Raw genomic sequence first — 13,772 nt, forward strand, 5'->3', positions numbered from 1 at the left:
ACCTGCATACACAGATCGGGGTCTTGCAAAGCCTTAGAATGGCTCTTGAAATATCATCGACGTGAATTTTTTTGCACATATCAGCGTCTTGCGTAATGCTCCATGCCTTCAAGATGGAAGCGTACGTGATTGCATTTGGAGAGATGCCATCTCTTTGCATCTCTTGAAAACTGCCCGTAGCTTCTTGACCTATATTCCTGCTTGTAGGCGACATCACCTCTGCAATATCCACCATCTAGAAGAAGTCCTTGCTCTTCACAGGTAGCAGGGAGATGCCATCTCTTTGAATCTCTTGAAAACTGCCCATAGCTTCCTGACCTATATTCTTGCTTGTAGGCGAGATCACCTCTGCAATATCCACCATCTAGAAGAAGTCCTTGCTCTTCACAGGTAGCAGGGAGTTGTTGGAGAAGATAAAAATCACCCGGTGCTTCAATATTGTGATACTCCGTCAAATGCATGTTAAAATCCTCAACGAGAGTGTGTGAAAAAGCTGCGCAGAATCGTTGATAACGATCAAAATCCTCAACGAGCGCATTGAAAAAGCTGCACAGAGTTAACGGCAGGATCCGTTTAAAGATCCGACGTCAGAGAAGTGGAGAACGTGGCCGATGCTGGGCTCAAATAGCCAAAAAAGAATCTTAGGCTCACCAAGTACCTAGGGAAAATTACCAAAATACCCCTCTAATTTGTGGAAATTCCCAAAATACCCCTCAAATTTCAAAAATTCCCAATATACCCCTCATATTTTGTCATAGTCCCAAAATGCCCTTCAAATTTTCCAAAATTCCCAGAGTACCTCTGGTTGTGAGAGTAAATTTCTCCAAAAATAAATTTTTTTTGTAGGTCTTCACAAGAAGAGTGATTGTTTATCGTACAAGATGCTAAAACTACAATTTGAGTTGGTTATCTAGGCTTTGGAGATGAATTGCTTCATTATTTTTAGACATAATTGCCTTCTTTGTGATGGTAATTGGTGACAAATTACAGGATGAGCACTCAAAAACGGATCTCAGTTGTCAAAAACGAATGAAGATTAAAAAATCTTGAACAATCCAACCAAAATAGATACAAGAGTATTTTGGGAGTTTTGAAAATTTGAGGGGTATTCTGGGAATTTCCTCAAATTAGAGGGGTATTTTGGTAATTTTTCCTTAAAACTAACTACACTACCATCTGATTCGGTATCATGCTTTTATCCGTACTTTCTGAAAGGAATAGAAGGTCCCCTCTGATTTTCCAAATTAATAAAATGTGCTACAAGTCCTGAAACATACAACTTTTCTCTCAAATATCCTTTGTTATAGTAGCACTTGCTGTTTTCATGATTGGTCCACTATTTCTCTAGTTTTACATGAGTTTGCTTGTCTAGGTGGAACATGGTTAGCAGATTATGGTATTTGCATGCAATGATGTGTAGGATGATCTCCATAACAAATTCCACACTTTTGCATACGTTGTGGCCTATAAGAAAATTGAGCTGGTTTGAACATTTGGTTAACGTTCCTCATTATCAACTCTATGAGACATTATGCATTCAAGTGAAATTCCATAGTAACCACACTTCTAGTGCTAGTCATAGATTTAGCATCCTACTAGTATCCCTCTCATTGTCATCTCCATGGTGGGCTTTGTCGTTGTCTTCTTAATCAATGACTCCAAGGGTACACTCCTTAGAGTTGAGCACTTCTTAAGGTTTTTCATATTTTTTTCAAGTGTTTATTAGTTGGAGGCCTTCTATAAACCTTGACGTTAGTCTCTCTTATGTAGGTAATTCTCCTTGAGGGCACCTTTTAACATATTTCTTTATTTTTTTCAAGTGTTTATTGGTTGGAGGCCTTCTTTAAACCTTGACATTAGTCTCTCTTATGTAGGTAATTCTCCTTGAGGGCACTTTTAACATATTTCTTTATTTGCAAAGTGGCATCTCACAATATTTCACCCAACTTTTAGCATACGTATTTGCAAAGAGGCATCTCCCACCATTTCACCCAGCTTTTGCTTGAAGTGATGAATCTTACAAACAATGTTATGTTCAATGCATGTCTAAGAGAACTCTTTAACAAACTCTTTTATCGGAGGGCATCTACATCTTTAAAGTATACAAAATTCAATGACTGAAACCCAATAGAGTGTTTTCTCCTCTATGTTCATTCCAAATCCTTTCAACTACATATGGAACTCACACAATTGCTCAACCTGTAATACTTTCTTGAAGGTGGCCACATTCTCATAAGGGCATAGCAAATTGTAAGGTTTCTTTACTAACTTTTGAAGTTGAAATGGTATAATTCTTTTTTTACCGTCAAGAATATATCTCACAACTTAGGTCTCTAGTTTGATTGATAGTAAGGTTTGATTGAACACTTCCTTAGAATGGAGCATGGAGTAATCTAGAGCATGACATCTAGTTTCATTTGGTCTTGGTACCATGTTTGCAACTAATGTTGGAGGATGTCTCACATCCTCCATCTTTGATTGTTGTTGATGAGTCAAAGGATTGGGCTTGGGCTGCAAGTCCACAGATTGAGACACCCAAATGGGTATAGCTTCTAGCTTCATCCTCAATTACTTTCTCAAACTCATTCCCATACCGGTCCATCATTATGAAAAACGTTTGCCCATCAAATTTGGTATATAAAAAAAGATATAAAATCTTACAGTAAGATAACTCCTTGCGTGAAGGAAAATATTACTAGTCTATCCTTGGGTTCCACTTGACTAGGTTCCTACATTGTTATTGTCGGTCATCTCCAAGAGACCATGAGAAATTTTGTGTATTTGTCATTGTTAAACGTCCATGGGCATGTTCTGCCCTGTTCAAACCCACAAGATACATTATCCCATTTTTGTCAAAATATATGTACCCACTATAGTTGATTAGGACATCCATTCTTTGTTCTATGGCTTGGTCTTTGCCATAAACAACATCTTGATTCATTCCATATGTATATCTCTCAGACCCAGAATTTTCATGTTAGAATTTGAGAATCATCAAGAATCACCCAGTTGGTGAGACCTCGATGTTCTCATTTGGTTGTTTCTAGCATTAGTGCTCATCATTGTAGACACAGTATCAAATGAGGTATCCAAAAATTCCTCTTCTAAGGGTGTAATCAATGGATCAACACTAACTTTTCACACTTTCTTAAAAGGAAACATGGCTACCTTGGTCTCTACTAACTCTATTCCTTGATAGGTATAAGTTGTTGAACCTTAAGTGTAGGAATAATCACACATACCAACTATAAAGCATCTTTAATTGAACCTTCTACTTGATAGAATGGTTGCTTGTGCTTGATGGTTCCAAGGATTTCAATCATCCTCCCATCAAGCTGGCAAGTGTCAGTAGCATCCAATAGACCATCCACAACTTTGTACCATGTTCACACCACCAATATCTTGCAATAGACCCTTAATCAAAGTCTCTTGCACTATTGAAACACTCCAAGCTCTAATAGATTACCTTCTTTTTTTAACGTGCTTACATTTATTATGGGCTTTCTATAGTTTACAAACCGACTTTATAGTGTCCAAATGAACTTTCACTTGGTCCTACTAAGAGGCATTAATTTATTCTACACTCCCATATCCTTGGTCTATGTACACTGACTCTCAATTGTGCGCAATCATTGGGAAAAGTTGTTCAAAAATTGTCGTATGTTAGTCCTTCTTAGTGCAAGGTTCACAAGAAAGGTGGAATTTCAAGTGGTCAAATAAACTGCAAATTTCATTAAACCTACTAATATGATTTAGTTGTCTGCGATGCTACTACAATGGCAAAAATGAAAATTTGTACCACTATGGTTTTTATCCAAAAGTTTGTGGTCTTGTTGTTGTGTCTAGAGTCTATCCCGATATGAGTTGGAAGTCATTTGAATATTAAGTTGCATCTAGATAGACATTGCAAACTCTGATGATGCTTTATGATTAGATTATGGTGTGTAAATGCCAAACTATGGCATGGCTATGATCCTCAAAAATTTCCAATAAATGGGTATGATCAATTTTGCAAGTTGCACCAATATGGGTCAATGAGCAATTTGGGCCAAATGGTAGCGCTGACAAGGCCAAGTTGTTCTTTATGCTCTTGGTGGTGCTTGTGTGCAATTGCAAGTTAATTTCAAGTGTTATGCTTAGTTTTGCAGTCTGAGGACTCTAACACGCTAAAATGATGGTTAATTACATGCAAGATGTATTTAAATGCACTAGTGAAGGAAGAGAAGCAACTAGATTTGACATATAGCTCAAGTCATGATTTGTGCCTTGCATTTTCTTTGATGATGGTAAATTTGAGTTTTACACATCCCCATAGTCCACTTTGACCCAAAAGTTTGACCAAATGGTGAAGATTTTACCTATTGCGAGTGATTTTTCCTTGAGATGGTATTGATGATAAAAATGGCATTTGACATGCAAAAGAAGTAAAAATGGGTTGAACCATACACCATGCAATGTGCTAAGGATGTAGGTCAAGAAGGTATGCTCATATGCAAGTTGTGTGGATATGGGTCAAATCGTGATTTGTGATATGACTCTACTCGCTATTTATGTCATTCAGGTTGATGAAGACCGAGTCAACATAGATCTCTTTTCTAATTTATGTAAATTCCCATTGAGGTGCTTGATTTCAAAAAATTGACCTCCAAATGTTGAGTAAATCACAATGTTTTCTTATGGTCTTGCGTGCTATAAGCACTTTTTCAAAACTTTGATGTGATGTGTGTCTGTTGATGTATTGAATATTATACTTAGACACAAAAGAACACCATGTTCAGCAGACACCTGGCTCTAGTCAACAAAGAAATACTTGCACACAAAAATTTCAGTATTCAAATCATTGTTGGGGGTTCCGTCGTTGTATAGCTCCAATCAACAAAATTATCAATCTGGAGGGATGAGCTACCCGGCTAGGGCATGGAAACACTCACACGGTTAGTGAGCTAATCATGGCAACACAAATGGTTAACTCTATGAGGTGAGCTTCTCGGCCTATGGAGGAGCTAAGCCACAATGAAGGGCAATCTCCACATCCACTTTTCTTCACCTCCAATCAACCCAATCATACACATTAACGATTGCAAGATGCACATGAAACTAATCAGATCATGCAATACACTAATCGCAAGCACACACACATAGATCTATCGAGCACCACACTCCAATCAAACCTACATGCACACACAAGCAAAAGAGGGCAATCACACAAGATTAGAGAGGGATTTACCACTAATTAGTTAAGATCTAGCTAATCTAAACATCATAGGCAATCAGAAGAAGCATGAGAGAGGCATAGTGAAAGAGAATTAAGCATTGATTAGTGTTAACCAAGTCACATGAGCAAGGATAAGCTCAAGGAATCCATAGCCACACACCTCAAGATCTCTCACCAAAGAGTGCTCTCAACAAATGAGCTTGAGAACCCTAATTTCTTTTACACACTGCCTTATGTACCTAGGGTAAAAATATGCAATGTCCGGGCGCCCAAGGTCTTTAGGGCTCCACCACTTACTGAATCTGCTACCTAGGCACACTAGCTGATTTGCTCTTTACAACTTGGAACTTCCATTGAGCCTGTAACACATTAAAATATTGCAATGGCTTGAAATAAATCGGGAATTTACAATACATGACCATTTCAAGAAAATGTGGAAAATGTGTAACTCCAATCTTTACTGCTTCTTCATGTTGATCTTTGATGTGCATCCATATGTCTTCGGTCTTTAGCAGCTCTTGTTAACTGACGTTGACTTAGTTAACATTCCCCCCTTTCGATTTTAGTGCCCGTCCTCGAGCACTGTTGAAAAGTGTCCGTGGAGGCTAGGGAAGGTTTTTGATTGGTTGTTGATGGGATGATTGTCTTTATTTGTTGTTGAATTTGTTGATGAGGTTCAATTTGCTGCAGCATCTTCATTGGTCCAAATAGGTCTAATGTGAGAGATGATGTTGCATTTGTCCGCTATAATAGCATAATGATGAGGCTACTATTTATTTATGAAAAGTATGTACAAGAGAAGTAGAATGATGAGGTTCTAAATTAGGGTTTAATACCTGGATGACCAAAGGGAGAAAACCCAGTGGAAAAAAAGTGCCTTTGGGATACGTGCATTATTGGGGTACTTATTAGCATGGAAAATATTAATAAAGTATTGAAGGGATTATTTGTTGATAGATATGTAATTAAAAAGGCAGCAAATATGAAAGGGAAGCATGATGGAACATTGGTTTGCGTGTTGTCGTCCACTCAAGGTGCATAGGTGGAAGCAAAAAAGAGTGTCTAATGCATATGTCCAATGGTGGGACATCCTATATATGCATACACAGAAATGCATGGAAAACAACATGCTGTGCAAGAAAGATTTTGAGGGGTTCTTCAGAAAGATGGTGCAGCTATAAAAGCATATGACATGGCTTTGCAAGCTAGCACCCCTTTAAGAAATGTGCTCTTATCTTACTATGCATTGTGCGTGAGCGTTGGACTCTACGACACTCCACCAATTGTAAGTTAATAGAGTTAGACTCTTATGCCCACCTCATCCAGCATGAGCAACACGACTTAGATATGCTCAATTCTTCCAGCTTGAGCGTAAGCCTAATAACTATAACTCTTAGCACATAGTTTAATATGACTTGAAGCTTTGGGACTAATGCTTTGCTCATTTTATGGCTCAACAGCCCGACTCTGACTGTGCTAAAGAGTGTCTTTTGCACCCTGACGACTTGACTTTTTACATTCTTATGCTTACTACAAACATTTCTTCAGGTAAAAGTAAGCTCGAATCCTCAAAAAGAGGATTAGTGAAGGACCAAGTTGGCATTGAAGGTTTCTTTTGCCATACCTATTTTATCTTTTTTGAATCTGCATTCTCATTGGTTGGGTTGTCCTTCTTTGACTGTGAAGACTCCTTTATCTATTTGATTCTCCAATTGGGCCTATTTATAGGAGTCTTTGATGTTGTTGTAGGGCTCTTTTGGTTGTCGGCATTCGGCTTTTGACTACGAGCATTGGAAGACTTAGGAATCCAAATCTCTTGATAACCTTTGTATCTCCTTTGTTGACTTTGTTGGTTCCTAGGTCTTGTTGAGCTCTTGAGATCTTCATGCAGACCTGGTGTAGTTGCAGTTGGCTTGTGTTTGACTGGTAGCCAAATCTTTGTATATCCTGTATAGAATCCTTCTCTAAGAGGAAGATTCTTTGAGATCCATCTTTGTTCTGTATCCTCTTGAGAGTTGTGGTAGAATTTAGCATCTTTTGATGTGGTTCTGTTGTATACCTGCTTCTTAGGTATCCTAAGATATTGTCGAGGTTGATACCTTGTGGTCCTTCTTTCTTGGGAAGGACTTGACGTTACTTCATATGCCCTAACCTTCTATTTTGGCACCCATATATGTCCATTACCTCCATAGTACTCCTGTTCTTTTAAGCTCCATTGTGATGCTATCCATCCCATGTGTTTGTCTTTCTGTGTTGATTTCCCGTTTTTAATCCAAATCAGATCATTGACTTTGACTAAATTGCTCGACACAAACACTTGCTTGACTCTCCTTTGCTTTCTTGAGTATTTCGGCTAATATATCTTTAATTTTTTGGGTGGCTCCTTAGAGGTTTTAGTTGGGTCAGCAATTGACTTGAAGTTTTGAAAGCCTGACTTGCTTGAAGGAGCTGATCCATGAGGGTTCTTTGTTGTAGCGGCATATGCTGTCACACCTTCTTTGCTAATCGGGTGGAAGTCCACTTTAGCTTTACCTCTACAAGATTTGTCTTCGACTCTTGTGACACGGTACCTGTAAATGTTGCTGGCTACCTTTTGGAAAAGACAGTATTAGCATTATATCTTCTTTGTAGGCCTTGTGTTCGTCTAACCACTAATGTCCAAGGATGACATTGCATGCATGTCTTTTGAAGACTTTACCTGAAACTATACTTGCTCTTCATGATTTTGGATGCTAAAGGTAGCAACTATTTCTTCTTGACTTGTATGCATTATTTTGCTCTCATGTTTGCATGGAGTAATCTCTAGAATGCTCTAGATGTTGTCTGCAACCATATTGCACTTTGCTTCTTTATCCAGTAGAGCATTGCATCTGACACTTGCTCCTTTTGTACTGCTAAGAACTACAACTATTCTCATTGGAGGTTCTATTTAAGATTTCTGTCATGATTTTGCCATGGTCTCATCTTGATCTAACTGTGTCTCTATGGAGGGTAGCTTGAGACTTTGTTTTCCAATTTGACTTTCATTAGCTGGTTTAGCTAGCAATGTCTGGATCTTTGGACTTCCTATTGCTTCCTGGTTGTCTGTAATTTTGATCTTCTTAACTTCTGGCTGTGGTAGCATTCTTTGCTCAATAGCTATCGTGGTTTTTCTTTGTTCTGTTTGATTTGCACTTGCTATTGCCTGATTTGCTTTAAGCTCTTCTGAAGTTCTATTTGATGAATCATATTCAATAAGATCTGCTTTGATATAAGTCTCCATTTTAATTGTGCTTGAGGACTTTGTGCTGTCGTCCGCAGGTGACCAGTCTTGGTCTTCATTCTTTGTTGTCTCTAAAGAATGCATCTTATTTGCGTTCTGTTTCTATGAAATCTTTTGGGCCATTGGCATTACCATTATGACGTCCTTTGGCATATCTTTTGCTGTGATAACATGGAATTGGACAATAATGTTTTGTGAAGTTACTTTGATGGTGGTAGAGATGATTCCCTAGCATTCTGCTCGTTTATCTCTTGATATGCTCACAAATCCTGGAGCAACTTCCAGCTGTGGTTGGCCACATCTTTTCCAAGTGCGAAAAGTCATGAGGTTCTTGTCTAACTGAAAATCTAGCGTTACTTCACTTGACAACTTTTCTTCGTTTTCACCAACAATGTTACACTTGATCGTCTTAGGATTCATGTCTAAATTGACTGCTTCTGCTGTGGCAACATCCTTTGGTTGAGCTTTATCTGCATTTTCTTTGCTTTGACCACCTGCTTCAATCGATGTTGACTCCATTGGTTGTAATATTGTACTTTTTGCTTGTAATTGTTGAGCATTGTCTACCTGCATTTGAGTAACCTTTGATCTTAAAAGATCCATCGTACTGTTTGGCAGAATCTGTCTCTTTGGAGGAGATTTTGGTGGTGACCTTTGTGTATCCTTCTGGACTTTAGCTTCCATTGACTTTGACTTTTCTATCACCTGTTTTGGCAGCTTGAGGCTTTGCATCATCTTTAGATAGTCTTTGACTTTAGTCGGGCCATCCATATGGGTTTGTACAAGATCCTGATCTTGCCGATATTCGTTACCGTGTGCATCTTGATATACATATGTGAGCTTGTCAGATGTAACTGTTTGAACACTATGGGATTTGTCGGTTTTTTACTTTGATTTGTGGAGATTAGCTGAAACTTCTGTCCTTGATGATCTTCATAGAGGCATTTATGTGTAGACTTTGATGGAATCTGGGTCAACTGGAAACTTCCAACAACCATATGATCTTTCAATGGTTTCTGCCTTGAAGGGGTCTGGTGGTTAAAGGCTCTAGGGCTTCTAACTGGTGTAGCATTTCCTGGTGAATAAGCTGAGCTTGATGGATTTACAGCTCCCCCCTTCCTAGGGTGATCACTATAACCTGCTTTAGTGTAAGAGTTCAAAATTGTTTGGCTCTGATTTAGTCTCACCTTTTGGGACTGTGAAGGTACACTTTGGGTAGCACTGTTGCTGTTTGGCATCCATAAGCCTTCTGCATAGTTTCCTATGTATCTTCATGAAACATAACAAATTATTCCTTAAGTCAAGCTGTAGATAGCATTATCTTTGCCCTGATATTGTCTATTCCATGGGTCTCCTATTATATGAGCTTATGTGGTTTTAGGACCCAAGGCATCATAGATGCTAGACTCTCGTCTATATCTACAACTGTTTTGGTCAAAGTTGGGTTACAACATCGAAGCTTGATTTTTGATGGAGGAGAGTTTGGCTCTGAACAAATTTCTGGTGGGTTCACTCGGTTAATATCCTTCAACTCTAGAGAGGATGGGCTATAATAGATTCTTTCCTCTGAAATGAACCATCCTTTCTTATCTATCACTGGACACACTTCTATGAGTTGATATGTGGGCCGTTCAAACACTGGTTGATCCTTTTTGTACAATTTTTCTTTTTGGTTTACATAGTGTGCATATGAATTATGTGTACCATACAATGCTAACATCATTCTGTTTGATGTGTACCTTAGACTCGTGAATGATTGCACACTTGTGGTAGTGGATGCAAACTCATTTGCAAATCTAATAGTCTTTTCAACATTTGGTGATATCTGAACACCTTGACCAAATTCATGTAGAAATTGTTGTTCAAAGAATCAATTTTAATCTTTTTAGGTGCCCGTGTATCTTTATGCTGATTTTGAACTTGCAGTGTTTTTACTGGTGCTTCTAATGGTAATGCAAAATCATTTGATTGCATTAAAATGTGACGAGTTAAATGCACTTACATTGAAATTCGCATTTCCAATCTGCTCTCTACCTTGCATGGTAGTTGATGTGTCCTTGTTGGTTGGATTTCTTGGACAATGTTCAAAAAAATATCCACCTTTTCGTCCACAATCTGAGAAATACGCCATGAGTGGTGGTATTTCAGCTGGCTCTGTCATGTCAAGCTCTACCTGAGAAATTTCTGCTTCTATGCTGACCAAGTTGTCGGCATCCTCTTTTAAAACACTAAGCATCAAGCTGTAGATTGCTTCATCTTGACCTTTATACCGTTTTTGGTTTGATTCTCCAATTAGATTTGCTTCTATTGGTTGATCTGTTGAATCTTGCAATCCTGGCTCTCGATTATAGATCTGACCAATGTAATCCATGTACAATGACCCTGATTGCATATGCACCAACTTTATGTTTTGTTGGCTTGTGCCGATTTTTGGATAACCACTTGGGTCAATTTTTTGCACTTCTATACGCACTTCATCTTTAAGCTTGCAATACCTGGATCCACTGAAGTCTGTGAACATCTGGGAGTTCTTTGAATCTGGCTTTACTCTGATCAATAGGATTTTGGCTCCTATGCTGCTTTTACTGCTCATCAAGTATTTATGGCCTTCTGAATCTGCATATAAGACTTTATCTCCATTGTGGCCATGTAGTTGTAGAAGCTGCTCTTTTGTAGTTGTGCACGTGTTTCCACTGCTACTAGCTTGCTTTGCTGAACGTGAACTGTCCGCTCGATTTGAGTCCATCTTGGCTTAATCTATAAAAACTGTCTCCTAGCAGATTTTGGTATTGATTAGCAAAATTTTTGCTGTTCGTACTAGCCAAATCTGCAATCACATGTGAGTTGTACCCCTATTCGTCAAACTTGAAGCTCAATTTGCAATGCAATGGCTTGCACTAGCCAATTTATAGCGTGCACGTTCACTTCTAGCTTCTTGACTGAATTGTGGTTGCACTTTACAAACCCGAGCACAAAATTTGTTTTTGTTGCTCCCAACTTCAAGTTGGTCGGTTTCAGCTGTTCTTCTATTGATTTGGTTCACTTTGTGCGGTGTGCTACCCGGCTTTGCTTTTTGGCTTTTGATTTGCTCGTGTGATTTTTTTCGATGGTGCTTTTTTGCTAATTCTGCCTTTTTTTTTGGCACTTTCGATGACTTCCTTTTTATTTTTCTTAAATTTTTATGAAATTTTAAATTTTTTGGTATTTTTATGATTTTTTAAGGAAAGTTTTGAATTTTTAATGGTTTTTTTTGTGAATTTTTATGAATTTTTTTATTTATTGGGATTTTTTTGAACAATTTTGGACTTTTTAAGGAATTTTTGTGAGTTTTTTAAGTTTTTACAATTTTTGCGGTTTATCTGTGAATTTTTAAAATAAATTTTCTATGAGTTTTTTATTTTTTGGTGAATTATTTATGAGTTTTTCTAATTTTTAAAATTTTAATGAGTTTTTTACATAATTTCTTTTGTGATTTTTAAATCCTTTTTTTAAAATTTAAAGAGTTTTTTTATTTTTTATGAAATTTTTGGTGTGCTTTTCTATTTTTTTTAAATTTTTGTTTAATTTTCTAAATCTTTTTTGATTTTTTAATTGGATTTTTTGATTTTTTATTCTTTTTTGTGATTTTTTATTGGAATTTTGTTTTTGGTTTTTTTTTAAAAATGATTTTTAAAGGTTTTTTTTAATGAATTTTCTATTTTGATTTTGATTTTGATTTACCTCTTACCTCTTACCTGGCTGGTCGATGATTGCATCGCGTTGATCTGCAGCATGAGCACCGGGATTGAAGGCGGGCGGGGTTTGGCCTGTGCAAAAAGCAGCACTGAACGCGGGAATTCCTTGCAGCGGGATCGTGTGGCGCACTGAAGCGGGCAAATGAGAGAGAGAGAGAGAGAGAGAGAGAGAGAGAGAGAGAGAGAGAGAGAGAGAGAGAGAGAGAGAGAGAGAGAGAGAGAGAGAGAGAGAGAGAGAGAGAGAGAAAGCGACGGCGCTGATTACAGGCTGGAGCAGAGCACCCGAGGGAGGGAGAGAGAAGGAGTCGCGTGCGGTGGTAGGGAGGTACGCCAAAAGGGGTGTGTGTGTGTGTGTGTGTGTGCGTGAATGTGCGCGTGGACAGCCACGACACTAAGTGACACATAACATTAAAGAGGGGGGGGGGAGGGGGGGGGGGGGGGGGGTAAGGGGATCGACGGCGCGGAAGTGGATGTGGGGAGCCCGAGGCAGATTAAACCCGGACGCGCCTCAAGTCAACGCGAAAAAGAACCCGGGCGGCGACTCGATTTGAACCCAGGGCCTCGTCGCCCAGATTGTGATGCATGGGGTAACCATCCCACCCGCGCGCACATGTTGTACCCATGGCCCGGGTTTTTGGGGTTTTATATTTAAAATATAGACGCTGCCCGGGTTTAATCTGTGGTCGGATTTAGTTTTTAAGTGCCCATCTACGGCTGCAACCTCTCCGATTTTCGTGCGCGCACTTCTCTGCCCTCGATCCCCTTACCCCCCCCTCATTAATACTATGTGTTATTTAGTCATGAGGCGTGGACAGTGAGGAAAAAGGCGGCCTGCGTGGGTGTTGTCAGGGGAAGCTACGGCAGGGCGTGTACGAACAAGGGCAGAGGAAGCTACAGTGGTATACGACAGATGGGGAGAGAGAGAGGGTGATTGGGTGCGAGAGAGAATAAGGGAGAGAGTAGGGGAAGGGTGGGTGTGTGTGTGGGGTCCGAAGACCAAGGCAAGTGCAGGTGTAGTACACGACAAGGTGGTGCAGTAGAGTGTTTGTGTGTGAGTAGTAAGTCAACAAGTGATAAATCACAAGGCCTGCCCCTTGGAGGTATGCTAGTTAGAGCTCAACCTTCATTGCTATTTTTATTTCTTTGTCGAATTCACAATGACAATTCTCAAACTCTAGCTGCAAAATTAAATATTTTTCAATTTAAAGACAACTTTTGACTATAAAATTGAAAAGCTTTTACAAGAATGCATGTCAGTTGTAGGCAGTCAAGAATTCTATCCCCTTATAGAGAGGATTAATGTATAAAATCATTAATGTATCTTTGCATCACGGTCTCCTCCTTTAATTGCCATTTTACAAGTCTCACCAAAACAACACGATGATAGCTTTTTAACCCCATCAACAATTATTCTTACCCCTCTAATTTGTGGAATTTCTAAAATACCCAAATTTCAAAAATTCCTACAATGCATCCAATATTGTCAACTTTCCAAAATGTCCTTATTTTCCAAATTTTCCAAAATACCCTGATTGCGAGATTAAATTTCTCCAAACTTAAA

Source organism: Adiantum capillus-veneris, chromosome 6, assembly GCF_014529385.1.
Source record: "Adiantum capillus-veneris isolate H3 chromosome 6, ASM1452938v2, whole genome shotgun sequence".
NCBI lineage: Eukaryota > Viridiplantae > Streptophyta > Polypodiopsida > Polypodiales > Pteridaceae > Adiantum > Adiantum capillus-veneris.